Genomic DNA, 11,518 nt, shown 5'->3' with positions numbered 1-11,518 from the left:
CTGTCTCGGGCAGCCACAGTTGCCTGCTGAAAGCAGAAGCAACGAGGGGCCTGATCCTGCTTTCAGCAGAGCCTCCCCACCTGCCCTGTGGCCAGGGAGTGAGCAGTAGCCAGGGGGTAAGCTGCCACCAGGTCAGGCAGCCCCTGAGCTGCAGGGGGGCCTGGTTCTTCCCTCTACTGTGGCAGCAGCCCCTGGGGACAGCTGGGCAGGCTGCCAGCGGGCCATGTGCTGACAGAGATCCCAGGGGGGGTCCAGGCAGCACCGCTCACAGGGGTGGTGTATAAATCAATGTTCAATTTTAAGAGAGAAAAATAGGCTTCAAAACTTGACTTGTATACCATGATATATGATATGTGTTTTCCAGACTCTTCATAAGTTGAGACTTTCAGAAAAACAATCCAATCCCAATATACCTGCTTCTTTCCTCCAGTTCTACCGTCATCCTCATAAGCAATTGTCTTCCATGGTAGTCTTATCTGTGCATCCAAAGAAGCCTATCCAGGATCGACAGACTCTTTTGCAGCCTTCAGGCACATGTTTCTGTGCAGGGTGGTTGGCTCTGGATTCTTGGTGTGGTCTGCAAGGTGCTGTTCCTGCTGCTTCGGTTCTGTCTCCTGTAGTCATAAGGTTTGAAAGTACTGAGATCTTTGCAGAAGACTCTTCCTCCATTGGGGTGATCCTGAATGATATTTCCTATGAGTTTATGTTGACTTTGCATTGTTTTCAAGTTGGCCATCAGGACATCCTTGAAGCGTTTTCTGTACCCTCCCCTGGAGTATACACCTTGACTGAATAAAACTTTCTTCAGGAGCCTGAAATTGTACATCCAGATGATGTGGTTGGCCCAGCAAAGTTCCAGTTTTACTACGTTGTTAATGTCCTTATTCATCTTTCAAACCCACACAGCTCCCTTTGTACTCCCTTTGGTATATCCATTTTTTTGGGACCTATACAATCAATACTGTCTTCCTTTTCCCTTTGTCCTGTCATCAGCTGACTTCCTTTTCTTTTCCCAGCACAGAAAGAAGTCAAAATAAATGTGGCCCTCAGCATGGCTACAGGTCACTTTGTAGGTCTTCCTACATGTAGGATAAGAACAGAGCATTTTATTTATTTATTTATTTATTCGTACTGAAGTTGAATACTTTCTGTTCATCTCTCATGGAAACTTTTCTACAAGCAAATACAACTTTGAGAATTTTAATTACATTTTTAAATGTGTATTATGTATATGCAAATTAGTTTAATCACAGGGTTAGATCCATAACAGGACTGAGACACCCAAAACAGGAATTAAAGAGGCTTTAGGGGTGCAGCTCCCCACAATAACTGAGAATGCTTTGCAGGAAGAGTTCTGAGTTGCAGTGATCCCCTGGACCAAACAAGTTCATCATTGGTTCCAGGGAGGAGGGGAATCTAGCTGCTGACTGGGAACCTGCAGCCAGTTTCCTCTAGCAACAGCCCCTTCTCTTTCCCAGCCTGTCCCTGTTTCAGAATGGGAGTGGGGGGAAGGCAGCAGAGGGAGCTTATTCTAAGGCTTCCCCAGCTGGTGCTGGATGGTGGGGTAGATGAATTGGAGTCCCCCTACCTCGGGGTGGGTGGGGGGGCACCAATACACCTGTCCCACCGTTCAGCAGGGGCTGAAACCCCCCCCAGACCAAACTCCCTCCCTTCCCTGTCCCTCCTCCCATTCTGAAAACAGCTTAAGGCTGGGAGACGGTGCAAACAGAAGTTACAGATGAAGACGCTCCAAAACAGAGCATCTTCTGACCCCATGCAATGAGAGTTCAGATTTTTCACCGGAGCGGCCCCACTTTCAGTTATACTACTGGTTTAATGCTGTCTTGATCCTGAGGGGCTTCGAACACGCATCTCTTTCCTAGGACAACTAAGGCATCTTGGGATGCCTTGAAGCCCTTCTAAGGAGGAGCACTGTTTGTTGTGCAAACACCTATACGTGATTCACAGGATAAACCTGGGGATTTCAAATGGGAATCCATATTATGAAAAATGTTCTTACCTGCTGTGTTCCTTGTTTTTCTTCTTTTCCATAGCTGACAAACAATTGAAAGCTAAGAACTGGCCTTTTCTGAGAGGTGCCCAGTATCTAAAAAGGTTTGGAAACCACTGTTCTAGGAGAATACCCAAACTGCCAACCTACTGCCTAGGCTGGCTGGGGGAACATTCCCCCCACCTATTGAAATTGGGCTAATTGTGAAGAAAGGAGTGCTCGTTGTATGGGGTTAGGGGGAAAATAAGCAAGATTGAAGCTTAGTGGGTAGGACATTCTGCTGCAGAGATTCTGTTTCCTGCTTCCATGATATGTTTATGCACTTTACATTAAACAATCATTGGACAGGGGGGAAAAAAAAAACAAACCTGAGACAGGATCCCAGGGTTCCTCCAGGTGTGCTCCAATTACAAGACTGCACAGTAATGCTCCTCTTGTGCCCTTCTCTGTGGTCCAGTGAATCTTGCATTTCTTTCTGCACAGTAGCTCAACTTCAAGAGCGGTGTGGGGGGGGGCATTCCTACTCAGCAAAGCCTGTAGCTTTGACAGGTAAAGTATCCTCCTGAAACAGGGGTTTGGATCTCTCGGTCTGATAAAAATTAATTCTGAATCTCTCCCTTCCTAGGCAAGTGCTGTAGCCATCAGACAGCTATGTAACAGGTGCCTTCTCTCTGATCTGGGCTCTGGTTGCTCAATAGACGGATGTACTCGCTTGCAGACCTACTTGGTCATACAAGCTCTTGAGATGATATACCCCTGTACCTGGCATTTACAATTGATTAGCTCTAGGCAATTCCCTACTCGGTATGAGGAGTTTTTGGGTCGTATTTTTCAGGCATCTAACTCTCATCCTGCACTGTATAAGGAGCCTGTGTGGTGCCTAACTGAGGATTCTTCTCCAGGCCCAGGTCTCTTTAAAGTTATTCATTGTAGCACCTAACTTCTCTATAGATGCCTAAGTCTTTTTTTGGATCTATTCTGTAAGGATTTCACAGATTTATTTGTGAACTCTTAATTTCTATATCTATAGCATCCCTTGCCTAGCATGTAGTCTTTAGGCCCGTAAGTTTTGGGGTTTACTTCCCCCCCCCCCTTTGGATTGTTTTTTAAATTACATTTGCACTGGTGGAACACCATTGACTGACAAAATAAGCTATTGATATAGGCTTAATGTTGCACTGGTGCAATCTGTTACAGTAGGAGTTTGTGGAACTAGATTTAGCTACCCTGGTGCATATGTTTTTAGTATTTACTTTACAGGAATTTTAAATCAAACCAAATCAGGCTTGTGGACTACCAGTTTGTTTATCTCAGATCATCCTTGCTATGCAATTGTTAACTTCCTGTTAATAACCTGAAATTACTTGGATATTGTAATATGTAACCTCTGGGATTAAAGTATTACAGCTATAGAACTAGTATTACATCTCTTGCCATCAGATTTTCACCTGTTATATGTTGAAAACATTTAACCTGTTGGTTTCATTTAGTTTTGATAAATTTAGTATTAATGGTAATCTAAAGGAAAAAAGGAATCATAATCACCAGAACTGTGGACTGAAAATCCCCATTAACTGGGCTCAGAGAAGTACCTAATACACAGACAGCTGAAAATTAGCCTTTTTGTTTCTTTTCAGCTTCTCTCGAAGTTGCATTGGCTTTGCTGTGTCACATCTCAGAATGCATCATTCTATGATTTCCCAGCTACTAATGGAGCCCTACTGGAATGTGGAACAGGTCTTTAGGAGTTCAGGTAAGTGGCTTTTTAATTATGTGGTGCATTTCTCAAAGTTACATTATATTTCATACCTTAAGGGATATAAAACTACATTTCTATCTGTCTTTCTCCCTCCCTTCCTCTCTTGTTTCCTTTTGGGTTTTTTTTTAAAAAGCTTTGAAAATTGTGCCGTATAATTGTTAAAAAGTCACTTGCATAGAGTATGGTGTAGTCAAGTTTTTCCTTTGTACTGTAACATCACAGAATCAAGTCTTTGGGGGATGTCTCAATGAAGCAGAGCCAGTACAATGTCAAGAAGAACCCAAAAAGGGGAAAAAAGTTATGCACTGAATGTTAGTGAGGAGAATCAATACATTCTGAACAAGACTTTTGACACCGTTTCCTGTGATATTATTTGTCATTAATAAGCTAAGGAAAGATGGTCTAGATGAAAATACTATTAAATGTGAAAATATAGTGATTGGATGATTGTGCTCAAAGAATAGTTATTAATGGCTTGATGTGTAATTGGCAGAAGGTACTGAGTGCAGTTCTGTAACAAAGTGCTTGTCTAATGGGGGGTGTAGATTGTGACTGCAACAACTTGGTTTTTCAGGGTGGTTGCTCAGTCCTAGCCCTCCTTAGGTCTTGCCCAGTTTCTGGGCTCCAGGCTCTCTGGCCTCCAAACACTGCCTGGCTTTGGGCATTCTGGCCCCAAATGCTACCCTCCTGTGGGCTTTGCCTGCTCACTTTGTCTTGAGCCTGTTCCCCAGCAGGGCTCAGTATTCATGTGCCTCTAGAGCACTAATGGGACCTCCAGATAAACCATTCTTCACAGTCCCCTCCACAACCACCAGTATTCTAATATAAAAGCCTTAGTCAGTCTGTCTGTCTGTCCATAACACTTTCTTTACACTGTGGTTGTCTCGGCAGCCAATCGGAGTGCTCCAAGAGCGTTCCGGACAGGCAGCAGGGATGGAGTGGGGGGCGAGGCCAGCACTTCTGGCCTCACCCCTCTGGCCCCACAGTCCCTGCTGTTATGGCGGTGCTGTCCTACTCTAGGTACCAACATAACCCAGAACCCTGGGTTATATCCTTCTATAGGCTCTCAGGGTCTTGCTGGTAGTTCCCAGGCAGCTTGGTGGTCAACCAGGCACTCCCTTGCAGCTTCTGTAGCCTGGAGCTCCTTCCTCTACAGCAGTGGTCTGCAACCTTTTTAAGGTGAAGATCACTTTTTGAAGTAAAGGGCAACCCACGATCTACCAAGCCCCTTCCCACCCTCACCCTGCCATGCCCCCCTACCTAGCAGGTCAGTCTGGGTGTGGAGGAGGGACAGACAGAGTCCCCTGCAGTGAGGGAGGGAGTGGGGCAGGGGTGAGTGGGGCCCTGACTGGACTGGGTCAGGTCAAGCTGGTGGAGGGTCGGAGCTCAGGCGGCTCGTCCAGGCACATGGGGGGGGTTTTGCCACTGTGCGCACCCTGGCAGAGGTGTGGGGGAGCATGTACCCCCCCCCAGTCTGTGCATGGGGTGAGGTGGCTGCTGCTGCATGCTGGGCTTTGCGCCTGGATGAGCTGCCTGGGCTCTGACCTTTTCCCGGCCTGGCCTGGCCAGGGTCACACTCACCTGGTGACAGGGAGTGTGGAGGGGGATCATCCCACTTACCTGGCCGGGCCCTGGCAGCAGGGGACACAGCTCAGCCTGGTCACATGCATCCTGCCGCTCCTGCGTTCCACCACTCCCAGGCTGCGTCCCGGCCATTCCCCACATGTGTCCCACTGCTTCCGATCGTGGGGCCACTGACAATAGATCTCAGTCTGGGGTGGGCTAGCCTCCCCCAGACTGAGATCAACTGTCAGGGGTTCCCGGATCAACCAGTTGGTGACCACTGCTGTACACTGCAGGGCCAGACTGTCCTGTTCTGGCTCAGGGCCTGAACCTGAATGACTCCCTAGTCCTACCTGCTGCTAGTCACCTGCCTCCCCCAGAGCTGCTGCAGGTGGTTTCTTATTTGGCTTGGTGATGCAGCTTCAGGGAGGCCCCTTGCTGCTGGGACCTGCAGTGTTTCTATGCAAGTCCCCCAAATCCCTGATGATGCTGTCGCTGTTGGCTCGCTGTTAAGTGTTTGTTCATGTCTTTTCCACCCTTCATTCTGCACTTGGGGCTTGTCTGGACAGCAGACCCTGGAGTTTGACCCCTTCTCAGTAATGAGGTAGGGACCCCATTGTAGAGGTTTGTCCTAGGTCTGGTACTGTTTAGTTTTTTCATTAAGGATTTGGAGGATGAGACTGAGTGAACAATTAGGAAATTTGCAGAGGACATCAAATTGGGTGGAGTTGCAGACACTGTAGAGGGTAGGGCTAGGATTTAGAATGACCTTGATGAACTAGAAAAATGGTCCAAAATGAATCAATTGAAATTCAGTTAGGACAACTGCAAAATCCAGCACTTTGGACGGAACGATTACATGGACAAATACAGACTGCAGAACAACTGATGAGGCTGAAGCAGTGCAGTAAAGAACCTGGGGTTATAATGAACCATAAGCTGAACATGAGTCAACAGTGTGCTCTTGTTGCAAAACAAGCCAAGAGCTGGATTGCATTAACAGGAATGTCGCTTGAAAGTCAAGGGAAGTTATTCTTCCACTTTATTTGGCACTAGTGAAGCCTTACCTGGAGTACTGTGTCCAGTTTTGGTCCCTGCACTTCAAAGGAAGATGTGGACAAATTGGAAGGAGTCCAGTGGAGACCCACAAAAGTGATGATGGGTCTAGGAAACAGGATTTACAAGGAAAGGATGGAAGAGCTGGGATTACTGAAGAAGAGAAGACTCTAGGGAGGATCTGATAAATCTTAAAATACATAAAGAGAACGGCAATATACTATTCTGTGAGGCTGCAGGGGACAAGACTAGACGTAATGGTCTTAAATTGCAAGGGAAATTTAGGTTGGATATCAAGAAGAACTATTTCATGGTAAGAGGGGTTAAATATTGGTACAGATTACCTAGAGGTTGTAAAATCTCTATCCTTGGAAGTTTTTAAGAGCTGATTAGACAAATACTTGTCTAGGATGGTTTAGTAAAGGAGCGTCCTGCCTCAAGCAGGGAGGTGGACTAGATGACCTCCTAAGGTTCCTTTGGATGTATGTTTTTATAATTCTATTGTTCTGTTTCTGCAGTTAGTAACACTTTTAACATTATACATTGAGGACCTTTTTGAAAGTCAACTTTTTGATAGAGTAATCTGAAATGATATAAGATGTGATTTTTTTTTTTTTTTATTTATTTATATAATGGACATGTGGAATTGTATAGAACTATATTGCACAAAAAAAAACACCCCAATTTAAAAGAACACTATGCAGAGTGCAAATTCAGGCACTCAAAATATAAGATATGGCAGAAGTAAGGTTGCCTACGCGACCTTAGTGTGACCTCTTGGCTGCACATATTCCCTCCTGGGACATGGAGCACATGGAAGCTGTGGCCCCTGCCTGGCCATGGAGCCTCATCCCAGGGCTGGGCTGCCTCTACCACATGTCTGGGCAGGGGCCAGAGCTTCCATGTACTTGGTGGCCTGGAGGGATGGAGTCAAGGCTGTGCCTGACAGCAAACAGCTGTGGGGGTGGAAGGCAGAGGCTGTGAGGAGCTGACGGGGGTAGAGGTGTAGGAAGGAGCAGGGGTGCAGGCATTGAAGGGGGGACAAGGGGGCTGCCACATGCAGCTTTCCCTGCTGCAGTGGGGGGGGCAGGAAGGGGAGGTATTTTAAATGACCCTTTAAAATTTAGATTCTACACATTCTGTATGTATATACATTTTTCATATATAGAATCTAAGTATTGGGGAGTTGTGTTTAAATTTGAAGTAGTCTCGTATGTGGGTAAATATGGTATTAAAAGAACAACATTATTAGGCTGAGACTGATGGTATTTTCTTTGGGTTCATTATTTTTATTTTCAGATGCTTATTCTTGTCAGGTTTATTCTAATCAACAGCTAATGTGAAATTTAATTTTTGTTACCGGCATAACTGTAAATAAGAGGAAAGAAAAATATTTTCCAGACTCTCACATGTGCACAAGTTCTTGTATCTTGCTGCATTTAACATTCTAGAACCTCTTGTACCAGAGCTAGTAAGTCTCTTGTTCTTACAGTCTGTTACTAGAGAAGTTGAATAGTACATTTCAATACTAAAAAAGGAAGACAATTAATTCAATACTAATCCACATTTTTTTAATTAAAATGGACAGGAAAGAAAGAGAAAAAGTTCTTAGGAGCAGTAAGGTTCAAGAACGATTATATTGGGAGTTTTGCCAAGACCTTTCTTTTCCATTTCCTTTTTTTAATTCAAAAGATACTGTTGCTTTTTGTTTAAACCAGTAAGCTATGTCTGGCCTTGGCTTGGGGTTTTTGTCTCTTGGATCCCTCTGACTACCAAGTATATAAAACCACCTGGAGGATTAACAAGTCTCCCCTGGTGCTGGAAAGGACAAGGAGCTTTCTTTTTCCTGCCACTCTCCAGAGTGGGAAATGTGGAGACGGTACTATGAACCTTGGAGTTTTTTGGGTGGTTTTCCTCTCTCTGTAACTTGTAGTACATCTGTTTAGGTTCTTTCCAAAAATAGCAACACAAAGTTGAAGTTACTGACTGTTCAGCCACACTTAACAAGGAAATAGACCATACTGGTTGTTAACTTTTCACTCTTTGTTGCAGTAGGGCTGTGACCAGTTTGGTGGCTACGTATCTTTCGTGCAGAAGAAGCCTGTAAGTTTCTGGTCCTTTCTCACTGCCATAGTTGCAACAGACAGGACCAGCTGTCCAGTGCTTTCTTTTATTGATGTCCCTGTTAGTGGATTGAAAGGCCTACTTTTAACCAAGTTTGGTTAATTGGGGTTTTTTTCGTGTGTGTGTGTGTGTGTGTGTGTGTGTGTGTGTACACTATACATGGACAAAGCTAGCCAAACACGGGGCAGAGTAGAGGAGGGTTGTTACAGTAGCTAAGGTGCCCCAATGGTCACAGCAGCCTTGGGACTGACCTGATCTGACCTGACCTTGGATTCAGGTAAATTTACTTATGTATGCATGCATATAGTATTTACCCGAATCCACAGTCAGGTCAGTCCCAAGGCCACTGTAACCATTGGGGCACCTTAGATGCTGTAACAACCCTCCTCCATTCTGCCCTGTGTTTGGCTAGCTTTGTACACTGTCAGTTGAGGCCTGCCCAATCCTTAATATTAGTTCCCCAGCTCTTCTTTGGTCTATCTCTTTTTTCTGTTTCCATCCACTGTGTCCTGCATTATGGTGTAGGCAGGCCTCGACTTACAACATTTCACGTTGTAACGTTTTGCACTTACAGCGTTTATAAATTGACACCCCATTTCAACTTCCTGACATCAGTTTCAACTTCACAATGCTTGATCCAATGCCACGCCACACTAGTGAACAGGTTTGCTGTGTCACCTATCTCCCTGGAGAGTATCTGTCCAAATTTCCTTGGACATTTTCTTTAAGAAAGCAGACAAGACTCCAGAAAAACCTGCAGACAAGACTCCAGCCAAGAGCCCTTCAAAAAGTCTATCAAAGTCACCTCAAAAGTCCTTCCAAATCTATTTGATCGCTATTTACAATATAAATACATTCATGTAGCTATATTACTCATCTGTAATTGATTGAGTACAAAATTCTTGGTTATTTTTGGTAAAAATAGGGTATCGGACCTTTGGTTCAGGAACCAATCTCCCATTTATAATATTGTTCCAACGGGAAATTGGTTCTGAGTTACAGCATTTCGACTTAAGATGCAGTTTTCAGGAACCAATTCTGTTGCAAGTCCAACGACTGCCTGTTTTGGCAAGGGTGTCCGGTCTTCCCGTGATGTTTCCAAACCATTGCAGCTTCCTTCTTTGCACAGCCTCCAACAACAGTTTGTAGGTTCCAATTTCCTCACTGATTTGCTGCTTGACACTTACTGGTCTGGTGCTCAGTGTACAAGGCAGGCAGCAGTCTGCTAAAGTAGTGCATTTCAAATGCTTCAATTCTGTTTTCTACCTTCTTATTAAGCACCCATACCTCACAGCTATACAGCATCATAGAGATGACCACAGCATACAGCAGATGTAACTTTACCTTCTGTATAATATTGCTGCTTGTCCAGATTCTCTTCAGCTTTGTTAGCTGGCTGGTGACAACAACTATTTTGGCCTTGACTTCCTTTTCAGATATTAAGTCTTCTGTGATGGTGGCTCCCAGATAATTAAAACTTGTTGCTCTTTCTAGTTTTTCATTGCCGATTTTCACATCTACATTGCTGTTGGTGATCTAGGAGGTTGTTATCACTTTTCGTTTCTCAGTGCTTATCTCCATTCTGTAGCTCTTCGCAGTTTTGTTCAGCATTTCTGTAAGTTCTTAGAATCATAGAACCAGAAGGGACCTGTACGATCAAGTCCGGTCTCCTGCCATGGGCAAGAAGTATTGGGTGCAGATGAGCTTGGCAAGGTGGCTGTCCAGCCTCGTCTTGAACACCTCATTGTGAAGCTTTTCAGATGTCCGTGCTATCAGATCGATGTCATCAGCTAAGTGAAGGTTATTGATCTTTTGTCCTCCAACTGATGTAATTCCTGTAAAATTCTCTAAGGCGTCTGACATGATTTGCTCAAGGAAGAAGTTGAAAAGGCATGGTGAGAGCAAGCAATTTGGTGCACTCCTACTGAAGTTGCGAGCCATTGAACAATGTTGTCAATCAGCACTACTTGCATTGCAGTAAAGTTCTCCATTTGTGTGATCAGGAATCTGCTGGTGTTATGCTTTTTACCATGAGCCAGAGTGCTTTGTGCCACACTACCAAAAGCTTTCTTGAAGTCTGTGAATTTATGGTGAAGTTCTTTTTGGTGATCACGGAGCTTTTCACTCAGTACTTGGATGTTGAAAATTTGCTCCGTGGTCTGTCTCCCTGCTCTAAACCCAGCTTGCTCTTCTGCCAGCATGGTCTCTATTTGAGGGTTGAGTCTGTTTAGTATTATTTTTAGAAATACTTTGCTTGGATGGCTGATAAAAATGATGGTGTGGTAGTTTGTGCATTGGTGAAGATTTCCCTTTTATTAGGAAGGGTAATGATGACTGACTTCGTCCACTGGGTTGGCAAGGCTTTCTCCCTCCGTATCGTGTTGCAAATTTTGTGAACTGTGCTTGTTATGTTGTCACCTGTTTTCAAGAGTTCTGAAGTTGTCACTTGTCAAGAATTCTGAAGACAACTTCATATTTAAGATGACGTCCCCCCCACCCATAACTGGATTCTATACATGGAAAATTATAAGTTTGTTATAACTTTCCATGTATAAAATCTAATTAGTGGAAAGTCTTCTTAAATTCATTCCTCTCCCCCCCACTGCTGTGGTGGGGAAAGCAGTGGTGGGGACAAGAGGCCAGACCCCTGCCCCTGCTGCCTGCCTCCCACTCCCTGCTTATCCTTGCAGCTAGCCCCCCCCCCCCCTTTACATCTCCTCACTTACCTTCTACCTCTCTGGGGCAGCAGGGTAGTCAGGAGCAGTACAACCCAGTCCAGCCTGGCTACCTCCCCCACCATCTGTTCCTTCCTGCAGCCTGTCCCACTTTACCTTCTGCTGCAGCTCTGTTCCCCTCTGGGGCACTTGGGGCTGAGCCAGGGAGAAGCAGCAGCAGCTCCTGGCCAGGCAGGGTGAGGGCTGGAGGGACTGGAGTGGGAGCAGAAAGTAAAGTGGGGGGAAGGGGAGCAGTGGTTGTGAGTGGAATGGGGGGAAGCTGCAGGCTTC

General features: G+C 45.1%; 1 protein-coding gene across 5 annotated transcripts in view; it reads left to right on the top strand.

Moving 5' to 3' along the window:
- Nucleotides 1-3,538: 3,538 nt before the first annotated feature.
- PLAG1 (PLAG1 zinc finger) overlaps nucleotides 3,539-11,518 on the top strand; it is a 55,304-nt gene continuing 47,324 nt past the window's right edge. For 3 of the 5 annotated variants that reach the window (XM_019527501.1, XM_019527492.1, XM_019527510.1), the window contains exon 1: nucleotides 3,539-3,764. The gene's annotated coding sequence lies outside the window, so the exon portion shown is untranslated. The remainder of the gene's footprint in view (nucleotides 3,765-11,518) is intronic. The other 2 variants (XM_019527536.1, XM_019527527.1) reach the window with 1 other exon arrangement.

Source organism: Gavialis gangeticus, unplaced genomic scaffold (genome assembly GCF_001723915.1).
Source record: "Gavialis gangeticus isolate Ggan-Ray unplaced genomic scaffold, GavGan_comp1, whole genome shotgun sequence".
In the NCBI taxonomy this organism is placed as follows: Eukaryota; Metazoa; Chordata; order Crocodylia; family Gavialidae; genus Gavialis; species Gavialis gangeticus.
Note: the sequence above shows the minus strand (reverse complement) of the source record. Positions and strands in the feature narration are given on the sequence as shown.